Source organism: Heptranchias perlo, chromosome 3, assembly GCF_035084215.1.
Source record: "Heptranchias perlo isolate sHepPer1 chromosome 3, sHepPer1.hap1, whole genome shotgun sequence".
In the NCBI taxonomy this organism is placed as follows: domain Eukaryota; kingdom Metazoa; phylum Chordata; class Chondrichthyes; order Hexanchiformes; family Hexanchidae; genus Heptranchias; species Heptranchias perlo.
Window position 1 is genome coordinate 117,256,270 of NC_090327.1, and position 18,237 is coordinate 117,274,506.

The 18,237-nt window shown below is 43.8% G+C and overlaps 1 protein-coding gene and 1 long non-coding RNA gene across 2 annotated transcripts in view; one reads left to right on the top strand and one right to left on the bottom strand.

Moving 5' to 3' along the window:
- The window catches only part of sntb1 (syntrophin, basic 1), a 127,842-nt gene that overhangs the window by 31,091 nt on the left and 78,514 nt on the right, over nucleotides 1-18,237 (top strand). The window lies entirely within an intron of this gene.
- LOC137319497 (uncharacterized) overlaps nucleotides 15,503-18,237 on the bottom strand; it is a 64,814-nt gene continuing 62,079 nt past the window's right edge. The window contains exon 3 of the long non-coding RNA XR_010962174.1: nucleotides 15,503-17,863. This is a non-coding gene — a long non-coding RNA (uncharacterized lncRNA). The remainder of the gene's footprint in view (nucleotides 17,864-18,237) is intronic.

The window sequence follows — 18,237 nt, forward strand, 5'->3', positions numbered from 1 at the left end:
ACAGTCAAAGATAAAACTGGTAAATGACATTAGGCAAAATAAACAACCTAGATAGTAATGAACGTTGTTATTCATTGTTGTTCGTGGCTGTGGTTCTATTCGAACTTACCTCCTCCAAGATTAGTGAGTAATGCACCCCACTTTGTCATGAGCCATATGGACCAGAAAGATTGCATGTTCAATCCATGGTCTGTGCTGAGTTAGGTGATCTGAGGATAACTAAGGGAGTACAATCGAGTTGAGTGCCCCTGGATTAGGAATGGGGGGAAAAAAAAATCAATCAGGTTTCCCACTCCTGCAGCTCCTCGAAAGTGCATGTGTGTGAAAATCCAGTGAGGGGTGGGATCAGACTTGGCTACACTGTCCTCCACATTCACAGCCTCAGATTGGGAGCTCAGGAATGTGAGGAATCAATGAGCAGGGAGCCCCCTCTTACCAGTCTGTGAAGTTGCACTGTGACACCCTCCAGATAATGGGGACTCGCTTGTGTCAGTCAGTGGCTTTTCATCAGTGGCTCATTGTTGAAGGTCTGCAGGATGAGATGGGTCATCTGCTAACAGTGCATTCCAGCGCTGGGTGGAAGCGTGGGCAATGAGGAAACAAACAGATGGAGAGGATGTAGTCTGTTCTGATTGGGATCAGCTCTGTTTATCTTCAGTTTTGTGTGTACATTTGTATTTAATTTGTGGCATAACTCATAAGGCAACATTTTGGGGTCATGTTCTGTTCCTTTGTTTTTGACTTTGATTATCACTCTCTTTGGCACTGTGTCTCATTCTCACACTTCCTCATACTTGTTCAGATTGTCTCACTTTGTGTTTCTCTTACACTCATTCTCTCTCCCACTCTCGTTTAGATTTTAATCTGTCCCGGTTTAGGTCTGCTGCATCTGGTGGATGTCTTTTGTAATTTGACATATTTTATGTGCCTTCCTGCATTCTGTTGTTTCATTGTAAATGCGCTTACAGAGTTCTTTACGGTGTTGACTTCTCCTGGACTAGAAACCGCCTGATTTTCCTCTTGCGCGGAAATTAAAATCAGACAGTGTCTATGACGAGCGGCCGATCTGTAGCACCAGTTTCACGCCCTGGTGTCAAGTTTAAAGATCTACCCCCATGGTTTTTCTGGCTCTCTTCCCTCAATGTTGTCCAACATACTCCTTCAATTCAGATGATTCCCCTTTAAAATTGCCAATAAGTAGAAGGAGGTAGTCATCAGAGTAATCAAACAAACCAGCGGCATTTACAGCGGAGGTGGGGTCAGAGCCCTGGAGCAGCTCGGAACCAAATTGAGACTTCAGCTGCTGTCTAAATTGAGCCATCAGGCTGGATAACAACAGCATGAAGCAAACAGGAAACTGCGGTTCAGTTATGAGGAGGGCTCTGTTGTTAAACTGTAAATTGAAGTACCAACTTTCAAAGAGTTGGGTTTCCTGCAACAAGGGAATTCCTGCAGCATTCTGTAGTTTCTCATGCTCCTAGGCAAATTGCAAAACATGTTGTTCCAAACGCTAGCATTTGAATCAAAAGAACAAAGAGGGCGAGCTGAGTTTTTCCATCAGTGAGAGCGTAACAAGTTTGTTGTTCGGGACATTAAACCGAGGCCCCGTCTGCCCTCTCGGGTGGACATAAAAGATCCCAAGGCACTATTTGAAGAAGAGTTCTCCCTGGTGTCCTGGCCAATATTTATCGCTCAACCAACATCACTAAAAAAAAAACAGATTATCTGGTCATTATCACATTGCTGTTTGTGGGACCTTGCTGTGCACAAATTGGCTGCTGCGTTTCCTACGTTACGACAGCGATTACACTTCAAAAGTACTTAATTGGCTGTAAAACACTTTGGGTCGTCCTGAGGTCTCCCTTTGTCCCACTTTTGTTACTGTGATTCGTGGTGTGCAGCAACCCAGGAGCATACCTGAATATAGAAGATTAAGGGGTGATTTAATTGAGGTGTGTAAGGTGTTCAAAGGGTAGGGTAGATAGAGAGAAACAACTTTTTCGGGTGGGGGAATCTGGAACAAGGGGGCATAACCTTAAAATTAGAGCTGGGCCGTTCAGGTGTGATGTCAGGAAGCACTTCTTCATACAAAGGGTAGTGGAAATATGGAAAACTCTCCCCCAAAAAAGCTATTGAGACTGGGGGTCAATTGAAAATTTCAAAACCTGAGATTGATAGATTTTTGTTCGGTAAGGGTATTAAGGGACATGGAGCAAAGATGAGAAAATGGAGTTGATGTACAGATCAGCCATGATCTAATTGAACAGCAGAACAGACTCGCGGGGCTGAACGGCCTCCTTCTGTTCCTACCTTCCTTCCTTAGACTAGCTGTTGTATCCCCACTGCTAACCCAGATGGGATCAACTAACACAGCACAAACTGGTCACTGAACTTGGGGGACGTTGGTCTTTTAAGGTAGTGCCATTGGGGAAACTCATGGTGTATTTTCATACACTTTAGAATGACATAAAAATGATTCCTTTATGAAATGCATTGTGGTGGTAGGGAGAGGGTTTGAAAGAGGCACAGAAGCAGACAGCTGCTCAATGTGGTCGTTTTTGTGCATGCTGAAAAACCTCCAGTTGTGTTTGGACAGATGTTGTACAGATGTTGCGGCTGCTATTTTTAAATTCTGAAATGCTCGAGAATGCCGAGGAATCCAGGTACCCGCTGCCTTATGGAGAGAAATAACCAAGGGTTTGAATGGAGGCACTAATTCTTCTTAACGACCCTTGACGCTTCACAGTTTACTGTGTAGTTCTTATGATTGTAGCTATATAGCACGCACTGGGTAGGTTTGAACTGTTTAGGATGCCAAGACTATTGTAGGTCCAGCCTTGTTCCACTTTGTTCAGAGGGTTACTCATTGATTTATGTTCAGTTGGACTTGTAGCAGCGATAGTTGTTTTTCAGTCACTGTTTTCACATCACCTGTGTCCCACACAAGGTGGTTTTATCAGCTATTGGATGAGACGCTCAGTGAAAGAGTGGAAGAAGTTATTGTTTTCATCATTCGAGTGTCACAGGACTGCCGCTGCTGTAATTATTTTTTTAAAACTAATTTTTCAGCGTGAATGGTTTGACTTGAGATTGTAAAATTGATGCATGAAAAGGCAACAGGGACTTTAAAATTCCATGCATCGTGTGTGTAATGTGTGAGATTTGACATTAAGCTGATTCATTGTGGATGAGTTGGACCAGTGCAGTGATTTATGTCTAGACTACTTGCATCTCAAGACTCACATTCAGATCCTGCCAAGGGGCAATTGGCTGTTTCAGCATAATCGGTTGTGGGTTCAAGTCCCACTCCAGAGACTTAAGCCTAGAATCTAGGCTGACACTTCAGTGCAGTACTGAGGGAGTGCTGCACTATCGGAGTTGTTGTCTTTCGGATGAGAAGTTAAACCGAGGCCCCGTCTACCCTCTGAGGTGGATGTAAAAGATCCCACAGCACTATTTTGAAGAAAGGCAGGGGAGTTCTCCCCGGTGTCCTGGCCAATATTTAACCCTCAACCTACGTCACTAAAAACAGATTATCTGATCATTATCTCATTGCCGTTCGTGGGATCTTGCTGTGTGTAAATTGGCTGCTGCATTTCCTATATTGCAACAGTGACTACACTTCAAAAGTACTTCATTGGCTGTAAAGTACTTTGGGAAATCTTGAGGTCGTGAAAGGCGCTGTATAAATGCAAGTCTTTCTTTTTTTATCCCATTAGGGGATAGTGTTTGTGCTATTAACTTGTGAATGCTTGTGCATTCATTCCAGGTACTTAATGTAACCTATTGTCTATTGTCAAGGCAACTTTTAACTGAATGGCAGAACTGAATTCTGTAGGAGACTGAACTGGCAAAAAATACCGTCGAGCTTTTTTGTTTGTTTTGTTTATTGTACACATTGGATCAGATTGTTTACTGTTTCTGGAGAAAGGGACTCAGGTCATACTGAAGCGGGCACTCTGTCAAACTGCTTGACTGTGCATTATTTATCCAAAATGGGTAACTATGGCTACAGCCAGGGTGGGAACCTTTTTAAATACATGAAATGTCTTTGCAATCAGTCATATGAAAGATTGTTTGCATTGGTGTAAATCTATCAAATATATATTGTGTGTATAAAATGTCTATTTAAAGAAAGAACTTTCAGGATGTCCCAAAGCGCTTTACAGCCAATTTGTGCACAGCAAGCTCCCACAAACAGCAATGTGATAATGATCAGATAATCTGTTTTTTTTTTACTGATGTTGATTGAGGGATAAATATTGACCAGGACACCAGAGAGCACTCCCCTGATCATCTTCAAAATAGTACCATGGGATATTTTACGTCCACCTGAGAGGGCCTTGGTTTAACATCTCATGTAAAAGAACGACACCTCTGACAGTGCAGCATCCCCTCAGTACTGTACTGGGATTGTCAGCCTCGATTTTTGTGCTCAAGTCTTCACCACTGGGGTTTTCCTTGCCTCATGTCTGGGTCTGTTGTAGACTAATTGATAGAGGTTAATTGCTATTGTTAGTCAACAACTCCATTATCATCATATCAGGCAACTACCAGGATGGTAGAAGGCGAACTGGATGGACCTTGGTCTTTATTTCATCTAGCAATTCCTATAAATTACAGCACTTGAGGTTAACATTTGCATTTCAGTGGTCCCTTACCTTCCAGTGGCTGCAGTAACATAAGTAGCACGGAGCAGCAGGCTTGTGGTGGTGGAAGAGAGCTGGTGGTTAGAATGTCTTTTCCTCTTTAAAGTCGGAACAGAAAAACATTCTATTCTGACCACTGACGAGAGTTAATGAGCACTGTTGGCAGCATGAACATCTTTGCTGCTTCAGAAGCCGGAAGCAAGGCCTGTCTTTTGGTTTTACTAAGGGCCTCATCGATGGTGACAACTTTGTGTGGGTTAGTGCCCATCTGTGGAGCTTGGTTGTCCTGTGCTGCTGAGGCTTCAGATGCCCCTTTGTCTTAATGCTTAGTGGCCGTGCCAAAACTGGTGGTGACATTTTAGTGGGCACTGGTTCAGCATTACAAAGTAATGAAAGCGGTTGTGGAAACGTGCAGTTTGAAACATGTTCCCAGTGCTGCGCAGTAACTGTGCTCTTATGATCTTATTAAGCGATGCGAGACTAGGACTTTGATCAACACAATGAACATGACTATCTTACAGCGATCTTAACCTCAGTCAACTTTAACATTTCACTGACTGCGCCAGTATCTTGAATTGCATTGATTTTACAGCACAGGAACAGGCCATTAGGCCCAATTGGTCTGTGCCAGCATTTATGCTCCACACGAGCCTCCTCCCACCCCTCTTCATCTAACCCTATCAGCATATCCTTCTATTCCCTTCTCCCTCATGTACTTGCTTCCCCTTAAATGCATCTATGCTATTCACCTCAACTACTCTGTGTGGTAGCGAGTTCCACATTCTCACCACTCTCTAGGTAAAGAAGTTTCTCCTGAATTCCTTACTGGATTTATTAGTGACTATCTTATATTTATGGGCCCTAGTTTTGGACTTCCCTACAAGTGGAAACATCATCTCTCTGTCTACCCTATTGAACCCTTTCATAATTTTAAAGACCTCTATTAGGTCCCCTCTCAGTCTTCTCTTTTCCAGAGAGAAGAGCCCCAGCCTGTTCGGTCTTGATTGTTATAACCTCTCAGTTCTGGTATCATCCATGTAAATCTTTTTTGCACCTTCTCCAGTGTCTCTATATCCTTTTTATATAATTTTATAATGATGCAGCCTTAAGAACTTGGTCAGTTACTTACTGAGAGAGGGAGACAATTAAGCACATTCCTGGTTGGAGAGTGCGTGCTAAAGGGCCTGATCTGAATCCCAAATGTTTTTTGCAGCAAGCCAGTATTTGCATGATGTCTTAAATCTTTTGTTTTTCAAACTAAAAGGGATTCAAACGTAGCACTTGAACATTGTCAGGCACAGCTGGGGGTAACTTTACTAGAGGCTGTAATACACAGACAGGTCGTCAACTAAACGGCCCCCTCAGGTTTGACAATTGAAGATACCTCACTGCCAACCAAGGAAGTTGCTGGAAATTTAAAGGAACTTGACATCTCTTTCAGATCCAAAGGAGTTCCTCAAACTACAAATTCAGGATTTTTTTTTTTTAAATCATGTTCAGTATGATTGAATAGCAATAAAGAATTTACTTGTGTAATCTTCTGAATCGTTTCATACTTCAGCTTAACTGAGTTAGGGATGGGGTTTCTGGTAAATTAGGTGTTCAAAGTCAGGTAGTTTCAATCCGAGGGTTGGATTTTAAGTCCCCAGTGGTGACCACTGAAAGACCCTTCACAATCTCTTGACAGATGTCAGGCCATTTTGACTGGCACGGTTGACCCACTTAGTAGCAAAATTCTTGCCACTTCCCCCTTCCCCCATTGAAATGGGAAGCCTGATAATGCAACAAATGGTACAAGGCCCCCCCCCCACCCCACCAATATGCAAATACCCCTGACTTTGAGATTTGGGGCAGGATCAGAGGTGAAGATTTGTAGCCGGAAGTCCTGGCCCACTGCACTCACAGCAGCAGGAGCGTAGCCACAGGAATATCGGACCTTATGAGGGCCAGATCGGTCCTGAGCTGTAGCGTAAAAAGGGGCGATAGCAAATCAACAGCCCATTTTACACATCCCCCGATTTAGTTTTCCACTGAGTTCAATGGGAAGGAAAGCCGGGCAGCGGGTAAAGTGTGGCTGGTGATTCGCTATCGCCCAGTTTGAGTGACCAACCCCAGACCAATCTCACCCTCCAGTGTTTCCAAAAAGCAAGCGAGCAAAATTTGAAAGTTAAGACTGTTATTGCAAACAGCGAACTCAGAATTAACCATCTATTGAAATAAATGCAGTTAGGCCCTTTAATTTGCCAGCAACCACATTTGCACTGAATCGCAAATTGTTTTCCAACTTAAGGTTAATTATGACAGTACTTGCTTTACCCCCAACTCTGAGTGATTTAGCAATAAGTGACTGGGTGCAGCAGCTAGACACACAGCCAGTGTGATTTTAAGGGCAACAGCTCGATGTTGACATTCATCTTCAGAAGGCTGAGTTTCTGCATCATTTCTGCTGCTGTTATTAGGAATCTGCATGTGTTTTTATACTTTTGCCACTTTCTTTTTGCTTTGATCCTCTTGTCCTTTAACCTTCTCTCTACCATGAGATGGACCATGGATTATGTCCCAGATGAGGAAAGGTGGGCAAGATGACCAGTTCATAGGCTGTCAGCTGTGGCTCAGTGGGTAGCACTCTCGCCTAAGTCAGAAGGTTGCGGGTTCAAATCCCACTCCAGAGACTTAAGCCCATAATCTAGGCTGATATTCCCAGTGTAGTGCTGAGGGAGTGCTGCGCTGTCGGAGGTGCTGTCTTTTGGATGAGGGGTTAAACCGAGGCCCATCTCAGGTGGGCGTAAAAGATCCCTTGGCACTATTTTGAAGAAGAGCAGGGGAGTTCTCTCTGGTGTCCTGGCCAATATTTATCCCTCAACCAACATCACTAAAACAGATTATCTGGTCATTATCACACTGCTGTTTGTGGGACCTTGCTGTGTGCAAATCGTTTGCCGTGTTTCCTACATTACAACAGTAACTACACTTCAAAAGTACTTCCTTGGATATAAAGCGTTTTGGGATGTCCTGAAGTCGTAAAAGGTGCTATATAAATGCAAGTCTTTCTTTCTATGGGCTGCTGTCAGTGCTAATGTCCAACCACACTGCCCTCTTATTATCCCTTCACTTATAGTGCTGTAGTCTTCACATATGTTCCATTCTTCCCCTTCATAGTCCAATATTTTACTTTTTTAAAACCGAAAAACATAGTTGAAGGCAACAGGCCCATAGTGTAGACAAGCCTCATGGTTCAACGATAATTGATACCATTATTTTACATGAAATAAAAAAAACTTGCATTTCTATAGCACCATTAACAACTTCAGGACGTCCCAAAATGCTTTACAACCAATGAAGTACTTTTGAAGTGTAGTCACTGTTGTAATGTAGGAAACGTGGCAGACAATTTGCACACAGCAAGGTCCTAAGAAAAGCAATATGATAAATGACCAGACAATCTTTTTAGTGATGTAGGCTGAGGGATAAATATTGACCAGGACGTCGGAGAGAATTCCCCAGCTCTTCTCCGAAATAATGCAATGGGATCTTTTACATCCACCTGAGAGGTCAGGCAGGGACTCTGTTTAAAGTCTCAACCAAAAGACAGCACCTCCGACAATGCAGCACTCTGTCAGTACTGCACTGGAAGTATCAGCCTCGATTTTGTGCTCAAGTCTCTGGAGTGGGGCTTGGAACCCACAAACCTCTAACTTGGAAGTGAGAGTGCTACCCACTGAGCCAAGGCTGACACAGTAAATAGAAATAAGACTAATGGGTTTGTCGTTGCCTGTCTCTGTTTTGTCGCCCTTTTTGAATATGGGAACCACAATAGCATGTTTCTGATTTTCTGTTACTTCCCCAGTGACCATCGACTCCCTCATAATGGTTGTCAGTGCCTCCACAAATCTCTTCCCCACTCGCATTCAGCATTCTGGGATAAATGCCAGCTATCCTTGGGGATTTATTTGTTTTGAGCCCAATTGGCCTGTCATTTATAACAAAGTCATTGATTTTACTTGAGATATCTTTGTTTGGAGAGAGGGTATGTTGCTCATGTCTCCCCTTGTGAATACTTGAAAGAAGTCATCATTCAGAATATTTACCATGTTGTGTTCATCCTCGGTTTCAAGTCTGTTTGCATCTTTTATGGTTTCTACCTTTTCTCTGACCGCCCCTTGCTGTTGTGATGCACTGGACAAAATTGTTTACTGCCTCACCAAGTTGGTGCATATAATGTACCAGTACACTGATTCTTAGGGGCTTGTTATTCTCTATTCATTAGTTTTAGCAAAACAACAACTTGCATTTATATAGCGCCTTCAACGTAGTAAAACGTCCCAAGGCGCTTCACAGGAGCGATTATCAGACAAAATTTGACACCGAACCACATAAAGAAATATTGGGACAGGTGAAGCTTGGTCAAGGAGGTTGGTTTTAAGGAGCGTCTTAAAGGAGGAGAGAGAGGCGGAGAGGTTTAGGGAGAGAATTCCAGAGCTTAGGGCCTAGGCAGCTGAAGGCACGGCCGCCAATGGTGGAACCAAGGAAACACAAACAAAGACATGAGTAAAAGGTGGTGTTTTCCACTTCACCTCAATCCAATGCGTACAGAAATTAAGACCAGATGAAAACATAGTCCTCAAAGATCTAGTTTCTGTTTATTAAATCGCAAAGATTTGGACAAATCAAGGCACAATTATTGTTTCCTCTCTTAGCGTCTCATGTAGTCTTAGTTAAGGGCATTGGATACACTTCTTCGTGTTACAATTTAGGGAGCTTGCACATCCCTGAGAAGCTAAAATCCATTGCATCACACAGACAACTCTTGAAAGAGTCACAGTGAAATTAGTTTCATCTTAAGCTTTCCTGAAAATGGTAATCTCTTGGGCAGGGGAGGGGAGGAAGAGACTTATTGAGGATTGCCACAGAGCTCCAGCAGAGCCCAACCTAGAAAATAGTTGGCACTCCTACACATGAACTTTGCCAACTTTGTAACTTCATGTTCTTGAGATTATTTAGGCAATTAATAATGTGAGGCGTGTACTTATGGATTCTGAGCAGACTGGAACTCTTTTAGAATGGGTCAGCACATGAACCCATGTGCTGACCCAAACTCGGCTGTGTGGAAGTATAGAAGTTATCACTGCTGTTGGATTACTAACAGGTCTGCTTATTAAAAGCGTATTTGAGTTGCTGTCTACGATGTTCCTGATACCATAAGATTCTGAAGCTCTGGGGAAACCATGGATTTCATAACTGTTGTCAGTCCTGCTTGTACAAGCCTGCCTGTAAACTAATTTAGTATGACATTTTTGGGAGACTAGGTGGTAAGCATTCTTTCTACTCTGGCACTTTACTCGAGCTCCATTTTTGAACCCAGCTCTGAATGATGGGAACTGCAAGGGTCCCACATGAAATAAGTTGGGGCATCCTCAACCAAAGAAAAGAAAGAACTTGCATTTATCCAGCACCTTTCACCACCTCAGGATGTCCCAAAGCACTGTACAGCCAATGAAGTACTTTTTTTTTCATGAAGTGTAGTCATTGTTGTAATGTAGGAAACGTAGCAGCCAATTTGCGCACAGCAAGGTCCCACAGACAGCAATGAGATAGTGACCAGATAATCTGCTGGTTGAGGGATAAATATTGGCAGTGACACCCCTGCTCTTCTTTGAAATAGTCTACCTGAGAGGGCAGAGGGATCCTCGGTTTAACGTCTCATCTGAAAGACAATACCTCCAACAGTGCAGCACTCCCTCAGTACTGCACTGAAGTGTCAGCCTGGATTATGCGCTCAAGTCTCTGGAGTGGGTCTTCAACAACAACAACTTGCATTTATATAGCACCTTTAACAAAGTAAAATGTCTCAAGGTGCTTCACAGGAGTGATTATCAAACAAAATTTGACACCGAACCACATAAGGAGACGTTAGAACAGGTGACTAAAAGCTAGGTCAAAGGGGTAGGTTTTCAGGAGCATCTTAAGGAGAAGAGAGAGGCGGAGAGGTTTAGAGAGGGAATTCCAGAGCTTAGGGCTTAGGCAGCTGAAGGCACAGCCACCAATGGTGGAGCGATGGAAATCGGGGAAGCGCAAGAGGCCAGAATTGGAGGAGCGCAGAGATCTCGGAGGGTTGTAGGGCTGGAGGAGATTACAGAGATAGGGAGGGGCGAGGCCATGGAGGGATTTGAAAACAAGGATAAGGATTTTAAAATCGAGACGTTGATGGACCGGGAGTCAATGTAGGTCAGCGGGAACAGGGGGTAATGGGTGAATGGGACTTGGTGTGAGTTAGGATAAGGGCAGCAGAGTTTTGGATGAGCTCAAATTTATGGAGAGTGTAAGGTGGGAGGCTGACTAGGAGAGCATTGGAATAGTCCAGTCTAGAGGTAACAAAGACATGGATGAGGGTTTCAGCAGCAGATGAGCTGAGGCAGGAGCAGAGATGGGCGATGTTACGGAGATGGGAGTAGGCAGCCTTGGTGGTGGAGAGGATGTGGGGTCACAACCTTCTGACTCAGGTGAGAGTGCTACCACGGAGCCACAGCTGACACCTAGTTCCAAGTGAGCAGGAATCCAGAGCTCAAAACGGTCCCTGATTTGGCAGTGATTGAAATTAACTTGCTAATTTCACTTAAGTGATGTTGCAAGTGAATATATTTACACTGATGCAGTAGACAGTGATCTTGTAGGGTTAGAGGTTCAGGTACACTGTTGGAGCAGGGCCAAGTCAGTTTTGCTCTACATCTGGTCTGTCATGTACCTGATCTTGCCAGGTCTGAGCATGGACTAAAACCTCAGAGCACATTGTAGTACATTTGCTTTATTATTTACACAATATATCAGCCAAGTTCTGAAGAACTGGAGCCGAATAAGTGGATCAAATGTGTGTACAGTACTGTGTCTCACTACACCCGCAAGTTCTTCAAGTTGACTAATTATTCTCAACCTGTCAAGTTTTTTTAAAATTAATTAGTTTATTGACTATGTCGAGTTAATACACATAGTCCATTATATCTGTCTAGACACTGCATATTTCAGTTCAGGCTATTATCCCAAACACTGTCAGTACTATATGTCAGGAAGTATAAAGTGTTAACAGAAATTTAGTATCACCTCATCAGATAAGGTGCCTTTAAGATTGTTTAAAGGTAACATTAGCATTTATTTATCTTAAGTTTTTACTATAAATCTCAGCGCTCCTCCAATTCTGGTCTCTTATGCATCCCCAATTTTAATCGTTTCACCATTGGCGGCCGTGCTTTTAGCTGCCTAGGCCCTAAGCTCTAGAATTTCCTCCCTAAACCTCTCTCCTCCTTTTAAGAAGCTCCTTAAACCTACCTCTTTTGATCGCCTGTCCTAATATCTCCTTATGTGGCTCAGCGTCAAATTTTGTTTGATAATACCCCTGTGAAGCGCCTCGGGGCATTTTACTATGTTAAAGGCGCTATATAAATCCAAGTTGTTGTTGTTATAAACAGAGCTTCTGCTGCACTCCTGGCAAGGGAGCTGGAGCACTTCCCAGGAAATTCCCAGCCTAGATTTTTATTTAAACTGTTCTGTTACATAATAAAGTAAAACATTTACCAGTATTTCTAGCTGACTGTGCAAAGTGCCGCAGAATTTGTTAGTTCACTAAGCAGCCATTCCAGCCACTTGGGAATCTGCTACCAGTGAGGTTCTTAACCCCAGTTACCAGGGTCATTGTTTTGCGCTGACTGGAAAAAATAAAATTCTATTTTTATTTGATGGAATTTAGGGATTTTTACCAGTGTGTTGGGATCGCATTTTGTGATTCTGTCCATTTTTCGGTGAAAACAGAAACCCAGTGGTCTTACTGATGACTCGATGTCCATTCACTCCACCACTGAATTCCCTCAGTCTTTACATAGAATTTACAGCACAGAAACAGGCCATCCAGCCCAACCAGCCTATGCCGGTGTTTATGCTCCACATGGGCCTCCTCCCACCCTGCTTCATCTAACCCTATCAGCCTATCCTTCTATTCCTTTCTCCCTAATGTGTTTATCTAGCTTCCCCTTAAATGCATCTATACTATTCACCTCAACTACTCCTGTGGTAGTGAGTTCCACATTCTCACCACTCTCTGGGTAAAGGAGCTTCTCCTGAATTCCTTATTGGATTTATTAGTTACTATCTTATATATATGACCTTATTCTTTAATTCCAATCAGTTTGAAAAGTGCAAAAGAAAATCTGTTAGTGACAGCAATAGCTCCTGTGAAAATGATGCTGACTATACAAGAGGAAAAAAATCAATCTAAGCCTTGCTTGTCCTCTCAGTTCTTCTTGATTGAGAACAAAGCAAATTACTCGAGTTATGGGGTTAAGTACCTACTCATTCATACGCCTAGACTTTCAGCAATGATTGTTTGGCAGCTTTGTTCTCCCCCTGTTGTTTCTTATACTTTCTTTGTCCTTTGATGAGAACAGATTTAGCACATAATTGAAAGAAAGAAAGAACTTGCATTTATATAGCGCCTTTCACGACCCGAGGACTTCCCAAAGTGTTTTACAGCCAATGAAGTACTTTTGAAGTGCAGTGACTGTTGTAATGTAGAAAACACCGCAGCCAATTTGCTCATAGCAAGGCCCCACAAACAGCAATGAGATAATGAACAGATAATCTGTTTTTTAGTGATGTTGGTTGAGGGATAAATATTGGTCAGGACACCAGGGAGAACTCCTCTGTTCGTCTTCGAAATAGTGCCATGGGATCTTTTACGTCCACCTGAGAGAGCAGACGGGGCCTCGCTTTAACGTCTCATCCGAAAGACGGCACCTCTGACAATGCAGCACTCCCTCAGTACTGGCACTGAGTGCCAGCCTAGATTTTGTGCTCAAGTCTCTGGAGTGGGGCTTGAACCCACAACCTTCTGACTCCGAGGCGAGAGTGCTACCCACTGAGTTGTTAATTGATATAAATCACATGGAGACAATTAACATGAGTCCCATTCCAGACTTGCTGCTCTGAAGCTGCAAAAAAGGGACTGCAGATAACGGGGGTAATGTTCACCTTCACCTCTTGGGCAATGAACTGGTGGAGCAGAATGCCTGCCCTTTATAGAACCCGATCGAATCTCATGTCCATTGTGGGAATCAAAATCGGATGCGGACGGGCGATCTGCTCCGCCAGTTTCCTGCCGAAGTGGTGAAGGGGACACTTGCCCCCCAATGTATTTACTAGCCTGGAGCATGTAGTGGTACGGAGGGAGGGGCAATGATCCAGAGAGAAAACAGGACCAACAAGATCAGGCTATGATCTGATTGAATGGCGGAACAGGCTCGAGGGTCTGAATGGCCTACTCCTGTTCCTGTGTAACAATGAATAATTGAAGAGCAAGCATTTGGTGGCCTCTTTTTAAAAAAAAAATCAAGACTCAAGATATTGAAAGCCTATAGAAGCATATTCAATAGAAGAAATGCAAGTTACTGCATGGTATCAAGTTGAAGGTATTACTGGGTGCTAGAATTGATGTTTGCTGCATCTTTCAGAAGTCTTATCAGCTTTAAAGACCGAGATCAAAGGAGGCTATCGGCATGAATCACCCCTGTTGCGTTATAAAATTGACTCTTGCTTTTTATAGAAATCCAAACTTGCAGTTCCTCCATTCCTTTCAAACTGCCACTGTTGGATTGGTTCAATAGCGAGAGAGGCAAAAAAGGCTTGGGTTCGATATCGGAGAGAATTAAACATAATGAAACCTACTTTAGGGAATAATCAGTCACACTTATATCTGCATAACTGTGGAACCAGACTGCCAAGAAACAGTTTTGACTTCTATCAATACTCTTGATAGATCAAGGGTTGCAATTTTTAGATAATCCCTAAGGAAGCGCTCCATAGGGTTTTAACAGTTCTTACATAATATTTTTCTTTGTAATGTTCAAAGTTTACAGTATGATTGTTTCTCAAAAGGTGAAGATTGTTGTCCATGTGCTAAACATACAAGCCGACCTGGAAAACTAGCAAAAGTTGACCAACAGCTTCAAAAAAGTGGACAGCTCAAAAAGTAGTTGTGAATATAGGACAAGGAGATAGACTGAGAGCACACCTTGTCTTAACCTGTACTCCAAATATACCCAAAATGTTACCAATTTTATTGAGTAGACAACAGTATAGATAGCAAGTGCTGATATAGAAATTAGTGAAGGGTGTTGAAGGCGTGAGAATGGGGGCCTTCCACAAAAAACATTTTGATGCTTGACATCTGATTTGGTGCATTTATCAGCATTTTGGAACCCACTCTAATTCCAAGTGTGACATGGAGTGAAATATTGCTGTTGAATACTTTGGCGTTTCTGCATTTATATTGTATCTAAGGACTTCCATCTCAAATGGAAAGTTTAATTTTTGCAGGGATTGCATATATTGTGATGTATGATGCAGTGCTTTAATTGCTAGGGTGAGAGACCAGAGGGGCTACCACATATCATGAAGACATCACAATGTCTATCATTGCAAGACTCGAGGGGCAGAATAACCTACTCCTGATCCTATGTTCCTATATTTTCTTTTTTATTATTCATTCTCGGGATATGGCTGTCGCTGGCAAGGTCGGCATATATAGCCCATCCCTAGTTGCCCTTGAGAAGGTGGTGGTGAGCCGCCACCTTGAACCGCTGCAGTCCATGTAGTGAAGGTGCTCCCACAGTGCTGTTAGGTAGGGACTTCCAGGATTTTGCGACGATGAAGGAACGGGCGATATATGTCCAAGTCGGGATGGTGTGTGACTTTGAAGGGAACTTGGAGGTGATGGTGTTCCCATGTACCTGCTGTCCTTGCCCTTCTATGATTGTAATAGATATAGAAATCACACATCTGCCACCGAGTTGGATTTTTAAAGCATGCAGGTTGTTTTTAATATAAAAAGCAAAAGGAACTTTTGGCTTGGAAATGAGAACTTCCTGACTGGTTCCCCTTTAACTCTTGACCCAGAGTTGGTAGAATGTCAGCCTAGCTCCAGCTTGTGTTTTTTCACCACAGGCTTCTATGTCCAATGAAGAGACAATGTGCATTTGCAATAAATTCACATTAAGCAGGGAATAGGCTCTCTGAGACATGTGACTGGCTCTCCTTGGAGCTGATTCGGAACTGAAACTGCGAGTGTTCTATAAACAAAGAAAGAAAGACTTGCATTTCTGCAGCGCCTTTTAAGACCTCAGGACGTCCCAAAGCGCTTTACAGCCAATTAAGTATTTTTGAAGTGTAGTCACTGTTGTAATGTAGGAAACGCGGCAACCAATTTGTGCACAGCAAGATCCCACAAACAACAATGTGATAATGAGCAGATAATCTGTTTTTAGTAATGTTGGTTGAGGGATAAATGTTGGCCAGGACATTGGGGAGAACTCCCCTGCTCCTTTTCAAAATAGTGCCTTGGGATCTTTCACGTCCGCCTGAAAAGGCAGGTGGGGCCTCGGTTTAATGTCTCATCCAAAAGATGGCACCTCCGACATTGACTCTGTACAGACTTTGCAGCCGTCAGTTTATTTGTCTTGGTTAATATGGTACAAGTAGCCTTGCCTCCCGTGACAAGGCAAATGCTTGTATTTGAGGAAGTTGCTTTTACTTTGCAACAGATAACAGTTGTCAAGAGGTCATAACTTTAAAAAAATGTTAGTGTTCTTCATGAAAAGTGGAAATATGAGAATCTGGTTGAAAATGATTTTAAAACTGACATTTCAAAACTGATGGACAGCTGCAGATTACTCGTGACCTCATTTCAAAGAGGTTAACTTTGAACCAGAGAAACACTTTTTGGGGGAAGAGGAGGAGGGAGAGGATTTTAAGTTATGAGAGCTGTTGACTTTTGCCCAGTGACTAAGGGCTATAATTTCCTCTTTTTTGGGCTAAATTTGAAAATCAAGCAAGAGTCGTCTTCTCCTTGTTCTTCTTTTTCTTCGGCAGTCCCTCAGTGTCGAGGATGACTTGCTTCCACTCCGGGAGGGTGGGTTCTGCGGTGGCTGAATAGTCCAAACCTGGAGCCGCAGACTCTGCCATAGGTGGGGCAGGTAATGTTTAATAAGGCGGGTGGGTGAGACGTTCTGGATTCTGCGCGCTGCTGACGCTTGGCCTCCACGCGCTCCACACGGTGACGCTCGAGGTGATTGGCGCCTTCGTGGATGCTTCTTCTCCAGTTTGGACGTTCCAGAGCAAGCGATTCCCACGTATCGGTGGGGATGTTGCATTTTTTTAGGGAGGCTTTAAGAGTGTCCTTATAGCGTTTCCTCTGCCCTCCTAGTGATCGCCTGCCATTGCGGAGCTCGAAGTAGAACACTTGTTTCGGGAATCTTGTGTCGGGCATGCGGACAGTGTGGCCCGCCCATCGCAGCTGGTTGAGCGTGACCAGTGCCTTGGTACTGGGGATGTTAGGCTGAGAGAGAACGCTCACGTTGGTACGCCTATTCTGCCAGTGGATTTGCAGGATTTTGCGGAGGCAACATTGGTGCTGTCTCTCCAGGGATTTGAGGTGTCTGCTGTACATTGTCCATGTTTCTGATGCGTACAGGAGGGCGGGAACCACGGCTGCTCCGTAGACCATGAGCTTGGTGCTGGATTTGAGGTCTCGGTCTTCGAACACTCTGTTCCTCAGGTGTCCGAAGGCTACACTGGCACATTGGAGTCGATGTCTGCTCGCGCCGAGAGGAGGCTCCCGAGGTATGGGAAATGATCCACGCTGTCCAGAGGCTCACCGTGGATCTTGATGGTCGGGGGGCAGTGTTGTGTGGCAGGAGTGGGCTGGTAGAGGACATTTGTTTTCTGGATGTTTAGCCTGAGGCCCATTTTCTCATATGCCTCGGTGAATGCGTGGACGATGGTTTGTAGCTCAGCCTCTGAGTGTGCGCACACTGTGGCGTCGTCTGCGTACTGCAGTTCAATGACAGAAGTTGGGGTGGTCTTGGTTCTGGCCTGTAGGCGTCGAAGGTTGAACAGTTTCCCGCTTGTCCTGTAGGTTAGCTCCACTCCAGCGGGGAGCTTCATGGTGTTGGGGTGGAGTGTTGCAGCGAGGAAGATGGAGAAGAGCGTTGGTGCGATGACTCAGCCCTGCTTGACCCCTGTTTGCACTCGTATTGGGTCTGTGGTGGATCCGTTGGTGAGGATCACAGCTTGCATGTCATCGTGGAGCAGGCGGAGAATGGTGACGAATTTCTGAGGGCAGCCGAATTTGAGGAGGGTGCTCCACAATCCCTCACGGTTGGCATGTTGAGGGCCTTTGTGAGATCGAAGAAGGCAAGAGTAAACTGGTGAGCAAAGGAAAGTGACCATTCTTCACCTTTTACTGCAACTCCCAGTTTTGCTGTCATGTGTTAATAGAAGGGAGCTTAAAAATGTTTACTAGTTGAAGGTCAATATGCATTGAATCTTTCAGAATTGCTCAGCTTGGGTTAACAAAGGAGGTTTAATCATGTACCCTCATCTAGATCTGTGAATTAGTAATGCAAAGGATGAACAGTAAGTTAAAGTTTGACTAAAGTAGTAGTAGAAGTGAATATTACATCATCGCCGAGGGTTTCTAACCCTCCAGGATTGTCCTGGAGTCTCCAGGAATTGAAGATTGATCTCAGGACACTGCTGCGAGCAAAAA